Here is a 6,000-nt window from a genome sequence, read left to right as displayed (position 1 = left end):
CATTCGGCTGACACAATCGCACACAAAAACATGCGAAGATAGAGAACGAGTTCCACTGCCTCCGTGTGTGAATTCCCAGAGGAACAGATTTCTGTTGGCATGGCTGTAGAAACGAAAGATGGTGGTCGACAGCTGTTGGTGATTCGACTTGAAGTTCACTGTTACAAGTCCTGCGAGCAAGTTTCAACAAGTCTGTCTGTTGTTGTACAGTTCATGCAGAATTGTGAGATTAGCCTACTGAAGTCAATGTTGTGCAACGTTTGACTGACAGGGACAGGCAGCGTTAAGGCCTGTAACACACCGTGGAGTACTTAAAGATACTTTTCAGCATGTTAGCATCTAGAAGAATTGTCCAAACATGTATTAAAAACACAAAGCTTCCTTTTCTTTCTCTCTTGACCTTAAGAAATATCTTATTTACTTGACATTAGGTTATGTTATTATCTAATTAGACACATGTAAGATTAACAGCTTCTTTATTCAAGGCTTTTTAATGTAATGATCTATTTTTAAGGATTCTTTAAATGATGAGCTCTGATAACCAGGTTCACTGAGTTGATATTAAAGAGATATTCAGCTAAAGGGACCAAATCATCGTGTGTTTGGTGATTTGCTGTTGTGTTTTGTAAATTGTATATATATTTGTATACGTGTCTTTGTGTTTTCTTACGTGTCTTTGTGTTCTCTTACTTTTTGTTGTTTTCTTACTTTTCATTTTGTTTTATTACGTTTCTTTGTGTTTTATTACGTGTCTTTGAGTTTTATTATGTGCCGTGTTTTCTTGTCTTTGTGCTTTCTTACTTGTCATGTGTTTGTACTTGTCATTGTGTTTTCTTACTTTTGCTTACTTGACCACTGAGTTGTGTAACATGTCAACATGGTCTCACGAAACGGTTCGTAAGCCTGGCCTGAACATGTAGCAGTGTGTTGCACTTCACAGCCACCATTCCTCTCTAAACCATAGAAAACGCAGCTAGAAGCAGGTTTTACTTCTCTCTCCTCACTTTGACCCATGGACACATTTGGTCCCTGAAGCCTCTCTCCTCTGTCCTCTGTCCTCTCTCCTGTCTCCTGTTTCTTCTCTCCTGTCTCCTCTCTCCTCTCTCTGAGACTCAGACAGAGGCTGCAGATGTGAGCAGCCTCGTGCTGGTGTCACGCTGCTCGTGATTGGCGGCTGAGTGTGTGAGTGTGTGTGTGTGAGAAACCAGTAGCAGGTTCCCAGACACACACACACACACGGTCTCCCTCGGCAGAGACAGGGGAAACCAGCTCTCCTCCCGCGGCTCACACACACCAGCTTCTGTCGCGGAGACAAAGTGCAGTGGACGCGATGTTGAGGGAGACATGTTCCCGCTGACGGAGACAACAACACGGAACAACTGTGACAGCGTCCGCGACTGGAGAGATTAACCCCGGGATCCGAGCTCCACACGTGGACACCGCCGCGGAGACACCTCGGTGAGTGGGTTCCGGTTATTCTCCCGCTTTGGAGAACATGACATGCGGAGGTTTTTAATCCTGAAGGGAAAAGTTCAATATTATTGTGACGCTTGTTTTCGCGTGTTTCACTTTGTACGCAAATTGCGTTCAGCCACTTTGGCAACTTTGGCGTCTGATTATCTGATGCAAATATTTCTTTAAACCTCATATATTTAGTCTTTATGAAACTTATTGTAATTTTTTATACATGTTTCTATTTTGATGAAGAAGTTTGTCATAATTTCTTTAAAAAAAGTACTATATTGATCAAATACTGTAGGAAACCTGTTTTGTTTTCTAGTGTTCCCTCAGGTAAAACGGGTCTCCCTGTTTAAACAGAGATTAGACCTTGTAGCAATGAAACCGAAAAAAAAAAATCCTCAACCTTCAATATGTCACCAGAACAAGTGTAAATGGTCTAAAGGTCTGTATTCATATGGAGCCTTTCTAGTGTTGATGACCACTCAGCACTTTACCGTTGTTCACCCATTTACACCCATTCATACAGTGCATCTATAAGAAGGGTTCAGTATCTTGCTCAAGGACACTTCGGTATGCAGATGGGGAAGACTAGGATTGAACCGCTGAACTTCTGGTTAGAGTACGACCTCTCTACCCCCTCGCCTTGAAGCTTTATAACTTTGAAATCCAAATATTCCAGGGAATGCCATGAGAATATGGACATTTTATTTGTATAGCCAATATTCACAAATCAAAGTTTGGCTCATAAGGCTTAACAAGGTGCAAAATAGTGACAGAATAAGATAATAGAGTGTCTGACATAAACAGAGAGGTGTATCAATGATTAAAGTATTTGTACATTAGACGATGTCTGACAGAGGGGAAGGGAGCAGCGACGACAGTTGTAATGACAGAGGTGTTACAGATTATGTGAGAAGGTTATAATGTATATATCTAGGCAATCGAGTTAGAATTATAATCCTCGATCACGATCCACCGTTACGATCTGTGTTCAGCTGCCACCACGATCTCGATCTACGGGTGTTGTCTTGAATAGTTGAGCTCTCCTGTATCATCACTGTTTGCGCTTCAACCAGAAGCAGATATTTCTCTCACGTGATCACGGTAATGACCATCACCATAATAATCAAAAGCTGACTGAATGTTAACATTAAATCTTAAAAATGTGAAATAGGAATGTTGGACTTTCATTCTAGTTGCTTTTCTGTTGAGTTTAAAAACATTTTACAGCCATAAAAACACTGAAAATCTGTTTTGATACTGTGATTTTTTTACCTCAGAAGCCACCTGTGGGGCCAAATGGATGTTTTCAATCCCAAAACTTGCATAACTGAAATGTTTTGAGAGACATCCATTTGAGTTTTTGACATCATTATTACAAAAAAGGAGGGGGTGCGAGTGTTTTTGAGTAGCAGTAACCCCTCGTCTCTGGTGTATCTCTGTGACAGGCTGGGATCTGGAAGCACGTTTGGTTCAGATTAGCTGCAGAGTCTCCTAATCTTCCCCGTGTGCCTCCTGACGCTGTTACTTACGTTTTAATATATTGCTTCTTCCTATGCAGGAGTTCAGGGTTTTATTTGCTCTGGCACACTATTTAAAGATAAGTTTATACCTTTCCCTATATATTTCAGTGTCCCAACTACAAGGGGCATAATGTAAACTGTCAAGCATGCCCCCCCCCCCCTCGCTGTGTTCCCCTTCCCCACCACCACCACTGCCACCTCCGCTCCTTTCTGTCGCCACAGCAGACAGATACTCTCAGCGGCAGAGATAAAGACATGAAGAGCCTTGTTTCTTCAGTGAATCATATAATTAAAAGAGGAACTAAAACCTGCCTGTCATTGTTTCTGACACGTAGCTTTGCAGTCCGCAGGGAATCTGCCTCACAGACATTTTGTGGTCTCTGTGTTGTAAAGTCGGACACGTGGTTTGTTATGTTTCTGCTCTGGGTACATTAATGTAATTCTATTACGTGGTCTAGGTACACTGATGCACTGCAGTTACTTTGAGCTTTGTCCTCACCCAGACAAACTGTACTTTCACTTTTGTATCGTTAATACCTTGAGCCGTGGCCTCCCTCTATTATTGAGTCTCTGTTAATGATCTCTTCACTTGTGCTCGACGCCTCTATCGGGAAGTGCTCTAGGTTTGCTTTCATTCTGTTTACCAACTGCTGCTCGGGCCCCTCCCAAATGTTTTATTGCCATAAGGTGGGCATAAACAATGAGCTCATTTGGGGTCATTCATTGATTCATGGATGGACCGTGGCACCCTGGCACTATATAATCCTCAGTAGCAGCTGAGTCACCCAGGAAAATGGATGGGTCGTTCCAGATACTTTATTTTTTTTAGGTAAAAAGACCAAGGTTGTATTTATCCTTGTGCTGTGATGTTGCGTTTTTCTCTTTTGTGATTGCAACATAAAATAAACTTCAGTGAGACAGTATTTGTTCTCATGGGCATCGTTGTTTTCCCCCCCTGCACTATGTAATATACATTAGTTGACTTTCATATTGTGAAGGGGGGGGGGGCTGACTGACCTAGACCCATTGGAGGGTACTAGAGTGTTTTAATCTAAATTGGATCATAAAGTAGACATCAGGCTGTATTGTAAGTATGCTGGTCCTTGGAGAGAAAACAAGTTTCAGGAACTTCTGCATTGGCATCACTTTCCAGACAAACAGTCCATGGATGGGACCAACTGCTTTAATAAGCAAAATTGAAATATAATATAATATAATATTAAAATAGGCTACCCCGATCATGTTCATGATGATCGTACTCGTCTATTAGACATCCTTCTTTCTTGTAATTTCAAGGTGATGCAGGCTTCGAGTCGCACATGAAAATACTTTTTATTTTGAATTGGATGTGAGGATCAATCGAATTTTATTCTTTTTTATTGCCATATTCATAAAGTCATATTAACAAATCACAGTTTGTTTCCCAGGGCTTAACACGGTGCAACATCCCCTCAACAATTAAGGAGTGCTTCCATAGACCAGATGCCCTCCTGTCTTGATCACAAAACCAGTTTGAGAAATTGAGAGCAGCTGTGAACCCGCTGTAAATTTTTCTAATGATTTCATAAACCTGGTGATATTGTTTAGTATTGTAGTGACCTACCAAGGAGGTTGTTTACCTCCCCTGTCTGTCGGTTTGTTTGTCAGCAGGATTCCCCAAATACTACCGAATGGTTTCAACAAAACTTGGTGGAAGGACGGAACATGGACCAAGAAAGAATCTGTTACATTTTTAAAACCATTTCCTTTAACATTACAAGAGAGGGTTATATTATAAACTTTTTCACCAATTTCCCAGGGGATAATTCATGGGGCTTGATGAAAATCAGTCATATTTCTGTGACTGATATCTAATAGTGGCTTTATTAAATATGCTTTACGTGCTTTCTAGTTTTCACTCGTTCTGCCCAGTAGCCTCTCGGTACACTGTTCTGCGACAGGAGAGCAGATTTGAAGTCCGGCATATTTAAAGATTCCTGGATGTCTGAGACGGCAGAAAACGGTGCTAATGAGTTTTTCCGCCTGCCATGCACATTGAGTTGGTTCCAATGGAGGGATTTGGTCTTACATCATAAAAATGTGGACAGCCAAATCTAGTCTGAAGTCTTACTCAGCCCTAACAAGCTTTCCCATGGTCCTGCTTGTTTTGTTTGACTTTGTCGTAGTAAATTGTTGGGTTGCGCAATTTCCACAAGGTAGTTTCAGAGAAAACACCCTTTGTATTAATGTATTTCACAATCCAGTTTGAAAGAAGAGCTACCAGGGAGAGAATGGAGTTTTGGAATGGTACATTATAGAAATACTATTGTGATTATTGGCACTTTTTCATTGGCTTTCATTGAGTTTCTCCACAGCATGAACTGCGGTGGTGTGATATATTTGTTGGTGTTACTGGCACTAAACACTTTGACTGCACGTCTCCAGACAGTTTGTCTCAATGCAGCACTAACGTTTGGATTAGATTTTAATAGGCCACAGACTGACATCGACACCACAGACGCAGCAGGGTAGACGGTGTAATCTTTTAATTATTTCAAGAGAGGGAACATCTACCATCTGTAGAAGTGAAACTGTTGTATGACATCACTCTGTGGAGATGTAATCCATGGAGATGTGTTCACGGTGGGAGGCTCTTCTGTGAAATGAGGACCTTGTGCAGGGCGAGGAGTCAACATCATAAAAGCGATGCGTTCAAGGCAGCTGTAATGTTGACTTCTTTCATAGATCTGTGAGAGTGCAGTTTGCAATGAAAGTCGTTCAAAAGCGAGTGGGAGGAATAGACGCGGAGGAGGAATTGCTTCAAGAGGAGGATTTTATTATCTGTTTGAGTTTGTTATCTTGCCAGAAATCACGGTGTTCCATATTTTTGTAAATCATATTCATGTATTTGAGATTTTGTCTACACCCTTAAAGTTGAAGTGAAAGCTCTGTCATTGCTCTTACTCTTGTTCTCTGCTGTTGGAAGACTGACTCTAATTCCATGTCATATTACTGTCTTACCCCTAAGCAATAATTC

The 6,000-nt window shown here is 41.2% G+C and overlaps 1 protein-coding gene across 2 annotated transcripts in view; it reads left to right on the top strand.

Annotated features, from left to right (window-relative positions):
- Positions 1-1,126: 1,126 nt before the first annotated feature.
- The window catches only part of stxbp6 (syntaxin binding protein 6 (amisyn)), a 56,807-nt gene continuing 51,933 nt past the window's right edge, over positions 1,127-6,000 (top strand). Inside the window, exon 1 of one of the 2 annotated variants that reach the window (XM_062397103.1) lies at positions 1,127-1,458. The gene's annotated coding sequence lies outside the window, so the exon portion shown is untranslated. The remainder of the gene's footprint in view (positions 1,459-6,000) is intronic. The other variant, XM_062397100.1, reaches the window with a different exon arrangement.

The sequence above is a fragment of the Platichthys flesus genome, chromosome 10, assembly GCF_949316205.1.
Source record: "Platichthys flesus chromosome 10, fPlaFle2.1, whole genome shotgun sequence".
In the NCBI taxonomy this organism is placed as follows: Eukaryota; Metazoa; Chordata; class Actinopteri; order Pleuronectiformes; family Pleuronectidae; genus Platichthys; species Platichthys flesus.
This window is presented reverse-complemented; position numbering and strand designations above follow the sequence as displayed.